A 17,684-nucleotide genomic window follows, 5' to 3' on the forward strand; every position below is an offset into this window, starting at 1 on the left:
ATTTAAACCCACTTGCTTTTTACTCCAATATAGCAGTATACTATACTGAACTATATAACAGATGAATGAATAGAAAACATTGATTAAATACCTACTATCTACAAAATGCAGTACTAAGTACTAGGGATACAAGGTTTTAGATGCAGACGGAAAAGCCTTAGAGTGCAGCAGCAAAGCTGAAAGCAATGTATCTTCTTTAATTTAATTTTGATTAAAGAAGTCACTCACATTCATTGACAGATTTGAGCATACCAAGAGTTTTAGTGGAAAGAAGTTTGTTTTCTGGGTCTTCAGGAGTTATGGATGCTCAGGAAGGAGGGGCTGCAATAGTTGGAGAGGCAATTATCAAGGCACTATTTCACTGGACAATGGCTACAGGTGGGAAGTCTGTATATAGATTCTGTTTGGGGAGGAAAAGAGTGGAGGGAGATATTGCTCTTTCAAGGACTCTTAGATTTACCATTTAATAGGAGACAATATTATATGTGACTGAGTTGGAGGAAATCACAGGACTTGAAGATGTTGATAAATTGAGAAACCAGAGTATTCAAACACATATTGATATCCATGTTGAGGTCCCCAAGAAGAAGGGTAGAGGGTATGACATAAACATAGAGTGTAAGTCAGTCTGTAAACTACTTAAAAAGGAAGAATGACTAGGAGCAGAGGAGAGTAGATATTTGTACCTTGGATATCCTTTTTCTTGCCCTTTTGGTGACCTGTTACTTTAATTCTTTAGAGACTACGTTATTTTAATGACTCATAGCTACACAGGCTCACTGGGAAAGTATTATTGGTCATTTTTTTAATAGGCCTTTATTTCAGGGGAAAAATGCAATCATTAAAAAGGCTGCATAATTTTAAGGTAATCCAGCCAACTTTCTGCTTCATATTCATTTCAGAGGCCAGTTTACTGTCAATGAATAGTGTCTGTCCAATATATATGCAATGATGGACCAGTTCTTTTGGTTGTCCAGCCAATTGTATATCATAGACTACACAATAGGCTTTCTTCATCAATTTGGTTTTTCCAGGGTGTCTAGTGTGAATAAATTCTTTTTTCTTACTATGAATCTCATTTTGGAGTTACTCAGTGTTCTGGGGCTGTGTAGTCAGTACACTGTTAAAATATTATCCACAAACAAGAGTATCTGGAAGAACTTAGCATCTATAAGGAATCTCCCTTTTTGTATTCTGTATTGTTAACATACAATTTATCTATTTGTTCCATAATACCAGATGGGGGGAAGCATTAAATCATTATTTTCCCTCTAACTGATATTTAGTATTTCCTTCTATTATTTAAAAACATTATTCTGAGAAGAGTTTAATAGATTTCACCATACTGCCAAGAATCCATGATACATAAAAAAAGAAAGGTTAAGAGCCCCCAGAGATCCCTATTATATTTCCTATGTGGTAGGAAAAGCCTAACTCCTTTGAGTGGCTATTGATTTTTTCTAGAAATATTATAAATACAAGATACAGATATAGATTTTAAATTTTGCAATAGAAGCTCACAGTTTTATTTCCCATCTTGTTTTTATATATGAAATGTGTTTGTTGATCACTAAGTTCATAATAAGAATTTTTTTTAATTTTTAAAAAGGAATCTCCAGAGGGCAAGCTGCAGAGAGTAGAGAAATAACAAAAGAAGGGAAGTACTAGAAAGAAGGGGAATAAAAATAATTGATAAAAAGAACTATAAAGGATTTGTCTTCATCTTATATTAAGAAGATAGCAAGGCAAAAATAAAGTATTCTTTTCTAAATTGAGAAATGAATGGACTTAATGATTCTGTCATGGAGCCCAAGAGACATTTGAAAGTAGAAAAAAGGAAAGAGACAGAGACAGAGAAAAACAGAGACATAGAGACAAAGACACAGAGACAGACAGACATAAACAGAGAGACAAAGGTAGACAGAAAGAAACAGAGAAAGGGAGGGAAAGAGAGAGAAATACCAAGATAGACAAAGAGAGACAGAGAAAGAAGGAAAGGAGGGAAAAAAAGATAGAAAGTCAGAGAAAGATAGAAAAGGAGTTGTAGAGAAAGGGATACAGAAAAAGATAGAAGGGAAGGGGGAGAAGAAACAGATAGAAAGAGAGGCAGCCAAGGGAAGAGAGAAAGAGAGAGGCAGAGACAGAGAGACACACAGAGAGATGAAGCCCTCCTTTCCCTCTGGCTCTTCTCTGCTTTGCTCTCCACTAGTTGCCAAGCTAACTTATTATCATACATAACTCCCAGTAAACCTGATTCATTCTTCGCAGGTGTTCTAAAAGGATAGAAATGGGGAAGAAGGAGCAAATAAAGAAAAGAAAAGATCCCAGCACCTTCTTTGCTTATGTCCACTTCTTGGCACAGTAAGCTGCAGTTGAAATAAAACAGAAATGAAAAGATGAAGGCGGGATGGTATGAAGCCAGAAATATGAGAAGATAAAGGACGAGGAGAGGTAGCCTGTTGAACTAGCCTGTATGCTGTGGAGATGAGAGATAGAAGAAGAATATTATAAATAAATTGTATTTACTCCAGTGGTGGGAAACAACAAAGGGTTAAGCAATTTGCATTACTGTATTTGTGCATATGCCCAGAGAGGGCTGCCCCCAAAGCTGTGCTTGGGTGGTCTGGTACAGTCTCATGCAGCAACCTATTAGTGGTATCTAGCCATGATTTATGCAGCTGTCAAGTTGCCTTCATCAGTACAAGTGAATTGCAGGCACTGTCAGCTTGCTCAGACTCTCACTGAGCCAGTAAAGTAAACGGAGGCTGAAGTATAAGGAAAACAGCTCAAGGTACCACGACTCATCTTCTTGGTTTTCTAATGATAAACTTCATCCTCTATAGAAGAGGAAAAAAAGCCATATAGCTACCCATAGGAGACCATATTTACAGAGACCTAACTGTGATCTCAGCCCTCTAGTGAATGAACACTTTGAGAGGGTTCTGGCAAGCAAGTTGAAGAGGAAGGATTGGCAGGGAGCCACTAAAAACTAAAAGAATATTGGTGGCAAGAAGGAATAGAGAAGGCCAGTCAACCAGTTCACTAATCATAATTGCTACATCAATTCATGGGAATGTAGTTTTTAAGTTGTAGGGTTCTAGGTCATTTAGTTGCCAAAGATGCCAATGAGTATCAGCTTCTAAAATATAAAATCTCCATATACTCGTGCTTTCCTCTCCACCTCCATGAGAACACCACTTATCTTGCTATTCTGTACATGCACAGCTCATTTCAACCAATATATCTTAAGTTCCTACTGTGGCAGAAGACTGCATTAGGCATTAAAGGAGATACAAAGTTCAGATGAGACACAGCTTCAGCTCCAAAGGAGTTTAGACTTGGGAAAATTTTTAAAGCAGTATAATGATCATAAAAAACATGAAATGGAGAGAATACAGAACAAAGTGCTATGTAAGGGATATGGAAGAAGGTTATTTGTAACACAGGTGATCCAGGAAGCCTTCATGGAAAAGATAACATTTGAATGGCTTTGTGGGATGAGTAAGGATTCAGCAGGAGAAAAGAGAGGAGAAAAATTCTAGGCATAGGGAACTGCAAAGGCATGGAGATAATAAAGTATAGTAGCTATTTGGAGAGTAAAGAGAAGCCCAAAGATTTTATATATATAAGTCAGTATTCCTGGGACAAGAGAATGATTTAAAAGTTGTCTTAAACAACCTGCCAACCTATCTCTAGCATTTTTAAATATGTTTATATGTTTTTCCATCAATATTTTGCAATACGTTCATTGATAATGATGAATGAATCATGGTTCAGAACCATGCTACTATTTTCCTCTTTCATTGTCTAGATTAATGACCTGCAACCTTTTTTATCATGTGCCCTAATCAGTAAATTTTCTCTTCCCAAGTATATGCCAATGGAGAGTGATTTTTCCCAATTACATCTGCAAAGCTGCTGATATGGATGTGTCAGGGTTAGGGTATAACTTTCCCAAAGGTATAAAATTCATTTCAGAAGAGGTGAAAGTTGAAAGAGTGAGAGGGATTGGAATTGGGGAACATTGAGCTATAATGGGTAAAAGATAGAAATGGTTGTATTGGAAACAAGATTAGCTTTTTATGAGAAGGGTGAGATATGATTCATCTCTTTACCCTCCATTTATTTGCTCACACAACCATTGAGGTTAAGCCACATTCCCTATGGCAGTGGTTCTCAAACTTTTGTTTTCAGTATCTTTATCCTATTAAAAAAGTATTGAGGATCTCTCCAAAGCATTTTTGTTTATCTGGATTATATTTATAGACATTTACCATATTGGAAATAAAAACTAATTTTGAATTTGTAGACCCTCTAAAAGGGTTTCAGAGATCCCCAGGATTCTCTAGACCATACTTTGAAAACCACTGCCATATGGGGTCATACCACAATCCCCTGAGGCAACCCAGCCCCTGCTCTGATATAGACTTTAAGAACTAGGAGCTATTTACCAAAGAGAAGAGAACTCAGAGGTACTTTCTATTCAGTTAGGAAGGTAAATTTCCTGGAACGTCAGAACATTCTCCTAGGAGGAAGACACATGAATGAATGTCCCCAGTTGTTTGGGACAACTCACAGTTCTGAAGAGCAGTCCTTAAATGTGTTCAATTATTTCATAAATAATTTATATCACTTCTTTCTTCACTTCTTTTTTTTTATGATCCTCACCATTCTCCTGCTGAGTAAATTTTTCCATTTTACTCTAAATTCAATGAAACAGTGATGCATTCTTCTAAATCAAAATTACTCTTTAAAGGGTGCTGAAGCACCCTTTTTATATTTATATGTGTACATATATATAATATTTATATATTATAGTTAAAAATTCCCTGAAACCAGAGAATTGCCAAGTTCATCATATTGGATTTCTAGGTGTTCTAGGTGTTCTTCCCAAGTCTAATTCACAATGGTTGTGAATCAACCATTTAACAGGACACAACTTTATCCATTCAGTTCTTAAGAGTTATTTTGTTTTATTTTGTTTTTTTTAAGTAAACAGAACTCATAGCAAATTCCTTGGGCTGATTCCCTGGGCAATCCAAATCCAGCTCTTCATTTAATTTGACCCTGCTTTGTTCAGTCAACTTCTAAAAGCAAAACAAGACACAGAATTTCCTTTTTCCAGCTTTGTTTCTCCCTGTCAAAATAACAGTAGCAATAGAAAAAAAAAAAACAGCACCTCTGAAAGGTATTATCTCCTTCAATCTGTAGATGATACTGGAGAACAATAAGCAGAATTTCTCTCTCTTTCCATGAACTTACACCTGTCCCCAACCAATCAACAACTTCCAATGCTACAGCTGAAGCATCCCTCTTACACTGACTCCTGCCTTCTCCATCCAACTCTGTCCACGCCTGTTGGCATTCTCAAAGGTCAGATCAGAGTCTCTCAAAGCTCAGTGATTTCTTTCCCCCTTAAGAAATAAAATTCACAAAATCTACCTTTCTATTAATTATGAAACAGTCATTATTTTTAATCACCCTATAGTCATTAGTTATTTGATATACCATTTTGTGATTTTTTTAAACCTCTTTATCTCTTAAAAACAAATGCATGCAAATGATCCCAGAGACAAAAGTACTCTGTAGCCTCATTTTTCTGTCCTCAAAGAGGTCCTCTCAGTCATCTATTTAATCTTCATAATGTTCTCTGTCTCTCCAATGTTTTATCTGAAAACTGTATGTTTTTACACATGGATTTCATCTGTTTTCTTCACACAAAAGTTCTTTTCCTGCCTTTTTTCACAGTTAATTTTACATCCTTCCCAAGTGAATTTAAAAAAAAAACACAAAAGTTCATTTTCTTACCCAATTCAAAAGTTCATTTCCCAAACCTTTTCAGCAACCAAATTGCTCATATACAAGAGGCTGTATATCTGAAATGAAAAATAAATAGGGGTTAAGTAGGATGATTTCTGAGGTACTCTGAATTATAAATCTACTATCCTATGGAGTGTTAGAATTGTCCTTCTAGTGATTCATGATGTGAATTAGAGAGAAGGGAAAGGAAAGAAATATAAGTATTTATATAGCACTTATTCTATACCTGACAGGCAGCTAAATGGTACAGCAGATAGAGGGTCAGACTTGAAGTCAAGAAGACTCATCTTTCTAAGTTCAAATTTGGCCTCAGATGTTTAATAGCTTTGTGACCCTGGGCAAGTCATTTAACCCTGTTTGCCCCAGTTTTCTCATCTGTAAAATGAGCTGGAGAAGGAAATGACGAACCCCCCCCCCAATTTTGCCAAAAGAATAGTCCAAAAGGTGTCATAAAGAGTCAGACATGACTGGAGCAACTGAACAACCACCAAAAAATGTACTAGATACTGTTCTAAGCACTTTACAAATATTGTCTCATTTGATTCTCATAATAACTTTTATAAGTAGGTGCTATTATTATCTCCATTTTATAGATAAGGAAACTGAGGCAAATGGAGGTTAAGTTAGTTGCCCAGAGTAACAAAACTAGTAGATTTCTGAAGTTACATTTAAATTCAAATCTGCCTGATTCCAGGCTTATCACTCTCTCTCCACTAGTCATCTAACTCCCTCTCTAGAAATACATGGTGATTAGTTAACTATGCAACTATCTGCAAATTCAGTGAATATGAGTCAGTGGATTGGGTGGAAAAAGCAATTTGAAGGTATATTCCAGGCCATGGAATATGGATCTTCAGAGGGACTGGAATCTCCCCATTTGCAATCTTTCATTTGGAAATTTTTTTTTTAAAAAGGGAGATTGAGAAATAAGGAATAAACATATGATTCCAGCTGAATTGCAATTAGTGAGACTGAGTATACAATGTCATAAATTTAGAGCTGCAATAGACTTTAGATCCTATCAAGCTGTAACAATTAAAAAATAAAGGTAAACTGAGGCACAAAGTTCCTAGTATGATCCATTTGTTAGTAAAGCATAATTTACCAATAAAAAAGATCTCAGCTTCCCAAGCAAAGCTAAGACCCCCTTTACGAGGTCAACAAGACTTTTTGCAGTTTTACAGAAAAAAGAAAGACTAGCACCATAGATGAAAGAAAATAGGATTGGATTGGATGGAAATTGAGAATGTGAGTTACTTACAACTTTCTCCTTCCCTCCTATGTACTAAGAAAACTGTCATTGTTTGAGTATAGTTGCATCTGCAAGGACAGAAATATCAAACTAGACTTTTTTGGATAAGAAACCAGACATCCTTGAAAGATAGCTTGGTGATATAAAAATACTATAGAAAATTCACTCGTGTCCACATGCATTGTTTAAGGGTGATTTCAAAATCCAAGCCCATCTTTTCATGGATGAGGGAACTAAGTTATATAGTGATTAACTGTTAACTCTTCTCTAACTCTGCTCTTTTTCTTCCTTCCCTTCTTTTCTCTTCTCTTCTGCTTTTCTCTTCCTTTTTTCTCTTCCCCTCTCTTCTCTTCCACACTACAAATATCTGAAAAAAAATTTCAAAGCCAGATCTTCCTGATTCCAAGTTCAATTGCTTTCAACAGACTCTCTCAATTCTCAATCTCTCTGAAGAGCCTACCTACACAAAGTGGTTCGAGAATTTTGGAGATGGGAGATGCTATATTTTTTTGGCTAAATTCTGACAATCTTGAGATCTCCTTAAGGGAAGAGAGTTCTTGGAGGAAGGGGATACAAGGAATACAAAGAATAGGAGTACAAACTGACCCAGAACTTGCAGACTAAGCGGAGTGTGTGAGCACTCTCCATTTCAAACTGGGAGCTGGCCTGTGACAAGGTTCATTAACATCAGTGCAGAATTTTAGAGCCAGAGGAAGGTGAAGAAATAGTGCTTTAGAACAGTGTATGTGTGTGTGAGTGTATATGCAACAGGCAGTACTTTATTCACTTCTTAATAATGTCAGGCTTTTCTTTAATGAGCCTCTTTTCTCTCTACACAAGCAACTGGCATGTGGTGCATTGTAAACCACCACCACCACCCCCTCCTTCAGCAGCAGAAAGCAGGTGTTTCATACTGGACTTGATTTCCAGCCAGATCTTTTAGAGCTAGGGGCTGGGGGAGGGGAAGAGTAGGAATAATTAACTCCTGATTATTGCAGAAATGTGAGAAGTACAGAAAAGGTGTATGTTGGAAATAAATGATAACTTCAAGTTACCTGCTGCTCCCCATGCTTTCTAAGACTAAATTTACCTTCCCCCTTCGTCTCCATAGGATTTTGTCCTTCAAAATATGGAGCATTTTGGAGGTGTAAGGGGAAATCACATCACTGGAATCAGGTGGTTCCAGCAACTGCAATTCTGTAACTTTCTTGGCTTTGCAGGAGCCCTTGGCCCTGATCTTTAACAATTCTGTCAAGAAAGGCGAGAAGGGACAATGGTCATTTTCATTGCTTTCCCACCAGTTTCGAAAGGTTAGAAACTGCCAGGCTTTTACAATGCTGCAAAATGGTACTTGGAGATAAATGTGCCAACTTGGACTTGAGAACCCCTTATCTCCACATTGCAAGGATCCTTGAGTGCCCATTCAACTGGAAGTTTTAAATACTTTGACAATTCAGTTCTAGAATGGCAGGACTTTCGTTTTCCAAGGATGAAGGGCCTTTCAAGCACTCTGGCATCCTTCTGTTTTTTTGTTGTTTGTGTTTGGGATATTTTATTCTTCCAGGATGCTGAATAGAGAAGAACAGCTGCAGTTGATATAAAACTGTAGCAGACTATGGTCAGCTTCCCCTTTATAATTCTTTCCCCTCTCTTCCCCTGCTGCCAACCTAAGCCTTGCTTCCACTCTCAAGATTATGTAAAATTAGTGTACTGAGCTCTTCTCCAAACTCCAAATCTAAAACATAGATCTTTCCTGCTGTCTCTGAAGGTATCAGGTGTAATTAGGAATTCTCTATACTACAATTGCAGAAGGAATATCTAGAAGATAATTCTGTTTTATCTCCTTTATACAGAAAGAAACAAAAAAATGCAAAACGCCATCTTCTTGGTCATTATTGATTGCTCTTTGGAAGAAAAGTTGTTGAGGGAAGGATATATCCATTCTGTTCTTTCTTTGATGTTTTTCTCATATGTTCTTTTGAGTGGGAAGTGAGGAAGAACAGTTAGGGAGCCAAATATATCAAGGAGACCTAAACATGGACCAGAATTACTCTCCAGATGAAACTGCAAACTGGAAGCTAAGCAGACCAGCTAATAAGGTTTACTAGAGATCATTTGTTTTGGAGGTTTTTTTGGAAAACATAAGGACTAAAAAACTATTCACTTTAGTGTTTTTTCACATATTATCTCATTGGATTCTCACAATGACTCTGTGAGGTTAGCTGTGCAGACATTATTATTCTTATTTTACATGTCATCCAGGGCTATTCTCATCCTTAACCTATATTCTTAGGTCGAGGGAACCATATACCTCAGGTTCAATACAGGTTTGTGGGTCTACACTATTAAAACTGTAGTTCATAAGTCCCCGGTGGGGCATTTACTTTAATAGTCAGATGACACAATTTAGCTCAAAGCCAAAGTATTTCTAACATAAGAACAGAAGCTATCAAACATTTGTCTCTCTAAGATACCACTACACACCTGTCAGATTGGCTAAGATGACAGGAAAAAATAATGATGATTGTTGGAGGGGATGCGGGAAAACTGGGACATTGGTGCATTGTTGGTGGAGTTGTGAACGAATCCAACCATTTTGGAGAGTAGTTTGGAACTATGCTCAAAAAGTTATCAAACTGTGCGTACCCTTTGATCCAGCAGTGTTACTACTGGGATTATATCCCAAAGAGATTATAAAGAAGGGAAAGGGACCTGTATGTGCACGAATGTTTGTGGCAGCCCTTTTTGTAGTGGCTAAAAACTGGAAACTGAATGGATGTCCATCAGTTGGAGAATGGCTGAATAAATTGTGGTATATGAAAATTATGGAATATTACTGTTCTGTAAGAAATGACCAACAGGATGATTTCAGAAAGGCCTGGAGAGACTTACACGAACTGATGCTGAGTGAAATGAGCAGGACCAGGAGATCATTATATACTTCAACAACAATACTAGATGATGACCAGTTCTGATGGATCAGGCCATCCTCAGCAACGAGATCAACCAAATCATTTCTAATGGAGCAGTAATGAACTGAACTAGCTATACCCAGAAAAAGAACTCTGGGAGATGACTAAAAACCATTACATTGAATTCCCAATCCCTATATTTATGCACACCTGCATTTTTGATTTCCTTCACAAGCTAATTGTACAATATTTCAGAGTCTGATTCTTTTTGTACAGCAAAATAACGTTTTGGTCATGTACTTATTGTGTATCTAAGTTATATTTTAATATATTTAACATCTACTGGTCATCCTGACATCTAGGGGAGGGGGTGGGGGGGTAAGAGGTGAAAAATTGGAACAAGAGGTTTGGCAATTGTTAATGCTGTAAAGTTACCCATGTATATATCCTGTAAATAAAAGACTATTAAATTAAAAATAAAAATAAAAAAACATTTGTCTCTTTCACTTTGCATTTCCTCCCATAACTATACACAGTATTAGTGTGATGAGTTGGTACACCCATAGAGTATACTAAGAGAAAGACACTCACACAGTTAACACAGACAATCCAGATAATTTTCACTTCCAGAAAGGCAAGGCCAAATGTGAGGGTTTTTTTTTGTTGTTGTTGTTGCATCATAGCTTTTCTTCTGGACAAATTTCTCTGTTGAGATCTCTGGGTTTGTTCTTTTCCCAAAGATAAACTCCCAATTCTCTTTCCATTCTCAAAGCTCTTCCAGTTCTGTGTCTTGATTTACTGGGCTTCCTCCTTGCTGGATACAGCATCTGCTGCACAGTGCTATTGCCAGTAAAGAGTGGGGAGGGGAGAAAAAATGCCATCTTCTTCTGTTTCAGATGAAGAGACAATTTTTTTTTTGTTTCAGGGATGGATTCTTCCTTCAGAGCTGGCAGTCTTCTCACTTAGCAGAGACCATGCTCATAAGGTTTCCTGCCTTGATTCACTCCTTATAATAAGAGTTCATTTTTAAAATGTATTTTATCAAATATTACCCATTTATACTTTTAGAAATTTTTAATATTTACTTTTTTAAATTTTTGATTTCCAAGTTCTTTCCTACCCTCTTCTTCTCCACCCCTTGAGAAGACAAGCAATATGATATCAATTATACATGTGAAGTCATGAAAAACATATTTCCATATTAGCCATATTTCAAAACACACACACACAAGAAAAATAAAATTTAAAAAGTATGCTTCAATCTACACTCATAGTAAAACAGGACTTCTTAACCTGGGATCCATTAACTTTTTTTTTTTAATTTTGATAACTCCTTTTCAAAATAATTATTTTCCATCACGATCTTATGTATTATATTTTATGTGTTTAAAAATGTTATTCTAAGAAAGAGTCCATGCTAAAGGCAGCTGTACCAGACTGTACAAGAGTCCATGACACAACATGATTAAGGACCTTTGCCTTAGAGACTGGGTCTTGCTTTTCAAAGAACTAGATTTGCTTAGCCATTTTAAAATTTTTATCTCAATTTTTTCTGGCCATTATTTAATTCCTCTATTCTATTTGTTGATCGAAAAATTTGTTTGCTAGTCACAAAAAGTAACAAAGTAAGGATATTTCTTTGACCTTCAATTAAGATAATAATATATCATTCTCCCTGTTACCTCACCTTTTTTATTCTGTAATTTTAGCAATAGATTAGAAAGGAATACATTAATCTGAGATTTCCTTAACAACTCCCTACCACCACTATCCTACACACACACACACACACACACACACACAAAGTAAGGACTTGTCCATGGTCTTCATGGTTGCAAATGTCAAGGAGGGCTTCAAATTCAGGTATCTTCTAAATAGAAGTTCAAGAATCTTTCCATTCCATCTCAAGAATCATATTCTAGTATGTGGAGCTAAAATAGGGAAAATCTTGAAGCTGAAGGTATTTCAAGGCACTACACCTAAATATGTGTGTGTATATATATATATATATATATATATATATATACATAATATATTTTATGTGTGCACACTGTACACATATACATGGGTGTACATATGCATTTACATACATATACACATAGACATGCATGTGTGTGACATAATTCAAGTTGTTACTTTTAATTTTTCATCAAATCTTGCCATTTGAATCTAATATCTAACATGTGGAAGGTACTGTGCTTTGGTTCTAGGAATAGAAAGATTAAAATAAAATCCTTGTCTACAAGCATATTACACACTACCAGAAATTAGTAAATGGTATTAGAACTCAGGCAAGAAAAACTTCCTTTGAATGGAGAAAAGAAAATGAATCTTGAGCTTAGAGAAGGTGAAGAATGAAATGCAAATAGAAGGTGTGATGAAATGAGAGTATATGTGTCTCACTTTTAGGAAAGCCAAGAGGCAATAATCCAAATATTTAAAGCACTCAAAAGTTAGGGTAGTTTTAGAGTAAAAGAGTCTTGCCACATAAAAAGATTCATTACAGAACTCTATTAGAAAGATCCCCTAGCGCATTTAATATATGACTGTAGCCAGGCATTCAAGGAGACGCATATCTGCTGGAATAATTGAATTCCTTCATATTTATGCCCTTGAACCTTACCAGCCACAAGACTATGATAGAAATAATAGCCTCTCTCCCAAAGGAAGGGAAAAGAGAAAAGGTCTTGAGACCAGAGAGAGTGGACCTGGAAGGCAAACACAACAGGATCCAGTAGGAAACCAAGGATCTATCATTCCTAAGGGCAGAAGCAAACCCACTGCTTTACCAGCTTCACTGGAGATTGGGCACAAACAGACTAAGGATCTCATTTTGCAGCTGTGTCCCAGCTGCCACCACAGGCAGGGGAGCAAATGACAAAATGCTAAGACAAAGACTCTAACCAAGCTTTTGCAGAAATCATGCAAAACTGGTAGGGAATTATTATATATCTTGTTGCTAAGAACAGAAATGATTCGAGTTGAACTTTTCAATCCTACAATTTGCTCCCATCCTTATTTCTTCTAGGGAGAGAAATGAGCTCTGTTTCCCAGTCCCTGTTGCTTTAGACTTTGTTTTGCTTTTCTTTTTTTATTATTTCTGAAAAATAAAATGATTAACTTTTTCATTGCCAACTTAAGTGCTTACCTCATTTATCCTGGAAAAAAAAAGCTCTCAGTGATAAACCACACAGAAAAGAAAAGAGATTTTTTTTCATATAAATAGGAGAGACAAGATACAGAACAGAGAGACAAAGAGAGAAAAAGAGAGGAAAGATGAGGGAGAGGCAGAGGGAGAGGGAGAAGGAGAGAGAGAGGGAGAGGGAGAGGGAGAGGGAAAGGAAGGGGGAGAGGCAGTCTTCAATTGAACATATTTTTATAGCATCCCAAGGGTAAAAAAGATAAAGTGGGTCCAGATCAGCTCTAGACACAAATGAGTCAGCAGTTTGAGGTGTGTAGAAAGTGAGGTTGGAATTATGAAGTAAGTTACAGCTAGCAGTATTAAGCTTATCACCTTATTTCCTCTTCCCTATGACATATTGAGAAGTAAAACCATTCTCCAAGAAGCAGAGATTGACTAGAGAAAAATTCATTCCTAAGGGGAGGAGTTAGGAAAGAATGATATCTCTGAGGTAAAGATAAGGGCCAGAAAGAGGGAGGGCTAGACTCCTACTCATTATCCCAGTGCCCCCTATCATGTATTACATTGGTAGAACTCAGTTTACAAAAATAATTTAAATGCCTTTTTGCAGGAGAACATCTATTTTTTTAAATAATTTTTTATTGGCAGAACCCATGCCAGGGTAATTTTTTACAACATTATCCCTTGCACTCACTTGTGTTCCAATTTTTCCCCTCCCTTCCTCCACCCCCTCCCCCAGATGGCAAGCAGTCCTATACATGTTATATAGGTTACAGTAGATCTTGGATACAATATATGTGTGCAGAACCGAACAGTTCTCTTGTTGCTCAGGGAGAATTGGATTTAGAAGATATAAATAACCCAAGAAGAAGAACAAAAATGCAAGCAGTTTACATTCATTTCCTAGTGTTCTTTCTTTGGGTGTAGCTGCTTCTGTCCATCCTTGACATCTATTTTTTTAAGTGAGTGGTTCTATACTAAGGAGACTGATACTGGAGGATTTTGAACAAATAATTTAAAATAGAAATATTATGAATATACAAATAAAAAGATAAAAGCATATTTGGAAAAGAAAAAGCTGGAAGAAGATGGTAAAAGGCAAGTCTCATTTTAATAATATAAGGAATAATATAGCCCAAGAATTACTAATTAAGGACATAGAAGCAGAAAGCCCATCTTGGAAATGTTGGAGTGGAAGAATTATTATTATCATGAGAGTCTAAATAGGAAGAGGCAAAGAAATTAAAGAATAGATACTTTCAGGAACTGAGTCCAGAGGTTCTGCTTTTGACCTGGATTGTATGCTTCAGGATGTTATAGTTCTGGCCATTGTTTATTCAGTCCAGAGAAGAATTTCTCTGTTAATATCAAAGTTGGAGCAGTTAAACAAATAATAACTAGGTTTCAGTTCCATATTTGTTATACTTACTGAAAAAAAAAGCTGTATGTTCTCTGTTTCTAATTTAGAAAGTTGGAGAGATGAATGGGTTATACATCTCTTACTATGGAAATAATCCCAAATTCAAAAATTTGTTTTTTATATGTAATCTTTCATTTATTTTTCTCCTCTTAAGGAAGAAAAGTTTTTTGACTCCTATGTTAGTAAATTTAAAAATGAAGTCATGAAAGACACACGGGTACCACTCAGCTCTTTTTTGTTTTCCCTCTATACTATTTTACTTAGTGATTTCATCAATTCAGTGGATTCAATTATCATCCCTATGTAAATGTTTTTCAGATCTAGTTATCCATCCTTAATCTCTCTCCTGATCTCCAACTGCCTATTGAATAGCTTGACTGGATGTTCCATAGATATTTTAAACTCAACATGTTCAAAGCTGAACTTAGTATATTTCCCCTTAAAGCCTCCCCTCTTCCAAACTTCCCTATTATTGCCAAGGGTACTGCTATTGTCCTAGTCATTTAGGATCACTATTTAGATGTTATCCTTGACTCCTCCTCCCTCTCCTCATCACAATGCAATCTGTTGCCAAGTTCTTGTGATTCTACCATTGCAATATCTCTGGAATATGTACCCCTTCTTTCCTCTAACACTTCCACCATCCTGGTGTAGACCCTAAACATCTCATACCTAGATTATTGCGCTAGCCTTCTGGTTCTTTTTCCTGCCTGAATTCACACTCCAATACTACCTCAACTGCCAAAATTATATTTCTAAAGTGCCAATCTGATCATGTCAGTCTCATGCTTAGTAAACTATAGTGGCTACCTATTATTTCTAGGACCAAATATAAAATCTTCTTTTTGACTTTTGATGTCCTATTCAACCTGTTCACTTTCTACTTTTGCAGTTTTCATACAATTTTTACATTTTACTCCCTACCACCTATACAAAGACACTTTCCAATCTCTGTGCATCTTCACTGGCTGTCCCTGATGTCCAAAATGGTTTCTCTCTTTACCTCTGCCTCCTGACTTCTCTAGCTCTCTTTAAGTTGCAACTAAAATTGTACCTTCTGAAAGTAGCCTTTCCTGATATCCATCAATAATGATAGTGCCTTCTGTCTAAAATTACCTGCAACTCACCCTGAATATATTTTGTTTGTACATAGTGTTTACATGTTGTCCACCAGACCCTTAGAATCCTAAAGCTCCTAGATCAACAAGTTTTTCCTTTCTTTTTATCTCTAGTGCTTAGCACAGTGACTGGAATATAGTAAGCATTAAGTAAATACTTGTTGATTTGGTGTGTATTAGTCAAGCATATCACAGTATAGCTCAGGATAATAATGCAAATATTGGTCCAGACAAAGGTCTGGTCATCAGAGAATTTTCTGTTGAAAAAAAGAATACACTGAATTCTCTAGATCCAGAACTGTGTTACATTAGTCACATATGTTCCCTATACATTTGTTTTATTACCTTGGAATTTTAGATGTGTCTAAAAGATGATCCTAAATGACCATAAAAGAAGGTCCTTTCACACAAACATTATTTGCATTGATTAGAGAGTATAAGTGGGGTTTACATACATAAGACTATGTAATGATGTGTTTACTTTGCATTTTCATTAACGGTTTTGATTAAATTAGTTATTAGTGGCTAATTTGTTAATGTAGAGAGGGCTCTCCAGTGGGGACTCATGAGAAAGTCACTCTCTGGATCACTTCCTACAACCATTTTCTTCTTCTCAAGTTACCATAACTCTCTAATTCTTGAATATACTTTAGTTTTATATATTTTCATAACTATTAATAATCACACAGCTACTAAATTGCAAAGCTAAGACTCAGATGTAAGGCTTTTAACTGTTATGCATTCTATTCTTCCTAGTTCAAACTAGCTAACTTCTCCATTTATAACTCTGATAAAAGTTTTGATGAGAGCAGAGGTGGAAACAATTAGATAAATTAAGATCTTTAGATTAGTTTTACTTCATCTATCCTCCCTGTTCAGCATCACCCAGGATTGGCTTTGTTTGCATAATCCTCATTATTGAATTACCCAGGGACATCTTTAAAGTTTATGGACACCAGCAGAGAAAGAAAATAGGCCAGACATTAAGCATTCTCTCTTTTTGTCATCCACTTTCCCTTCTAAGTCAAATGTTCCTCATAAAACAAAATGAAACCTCATAAAAATAATACCCTGCATTTACTCAAAATCAGCATCATTTTAACACTAAAAAATAAATATGCTTGCCTATTAGAACTTTGTTCAAAAATTCATGGAAGTTCTAATATATTTATAATATGAGTCACTTCATTCAATTGCATATGCCTTATTAAAAAAGGGTCCTTTAACGAAAAGCATATTGTACTTATTCAAATGGTCACATTATGTTTGTTTATTTGCAGTCTTCTTTGTTTTCTGGTTTCCTCTAGAAAAAAATTTTCATACACTTGTAAAAATGATTGCAAGTCTAACAACCTTCGTTCCACTGACAAGCATCTGAGTGGGAATAACCAAATAAAGCTAGACTTCCAAGTCTGTCAGAAGTTTAGAGATTATTTCTGAGATGATTTTATGTTTGTTCCTTTCCCAAATCTTGTTCCCTGTTGTTCCAATCCTTATAATTGCCACAATCAGCATATATTAGGAGAGAATTTAAATATCTCCCAGAATTCTCTATGGTTTTTTTTTTCCAGATTGTAAAACAAAGGAGAAAAAGGAAGGAAGGAAGGAAGGAAGGAAGGAAGGAAGGAAGGAAGGAAGGAAGGAAGGAAGGAAGGAAGGAAGGAAGGAAGGAAGGAAGGAAGGAAGGAAGGAAGGAAAAGGCAACTTAGCAACTTAGTTTTCCAAAGTTCTCCTTTTTTTTTGCCTTTACAAATTTTTTTCCCTTACCAATATTTTATTCCTGCTGGACACGAATGTTAATGGTCCCATAATATCATTTGTAAAATTCTTGTATATATTTTTGCCCAAATGTAGAATTTTTTTTCTATTTTTTAAAGGTAAGGTGCTTTTTATTTTGTTTTTTGTTTTTTTTTTTTTTTTAAGAAAAGGAACTGATTAAAGGCAGAATGGTATAATGAAAAGAATTCTGGTTTTCAATTTAGAAGGGACTTTGAATTAAAGGAAGGAAAACTGATGAATT

At 36.0% G+C, this 17,684-nt stretch overlaps 1 long non-coding RNA gene across 1 annotated transcript in view; it reads right to left on the reverse strand.

Moving 5' to 3' along the window:
* LOC116419203 overlaps window positions 1-17,684 on the reverse strand; it is a 191,228-nt gene that overhangs the window by 14,636 nt on the left and 158,908 nt on the right. The window contains exon 3 of the long non-coding RNA XR_004229452.1: window positions 5,809-5,876. This is a non-coding gene — a long non-coding RNA (uncharacterized LOC116419203). The remainder of the gene's footprint in view (window positions 1-5,808; window positions 5,877-17,684) is intronic.

The sequence above is a fragment of the Sarcophilus harrisii genome, chromosome 1, assembly GCF_902635505.1.
Source record: "Sarcophilus harrisii chromosome 1, mSarHar1.11, whole genome shotgun sequence".
NCBI lineage: Eukaryota > Metazoa > Chordata > Mammalia > Dasyuromorphia > Dasyuridae > Sarcophilus > Sarcophilus harrisii.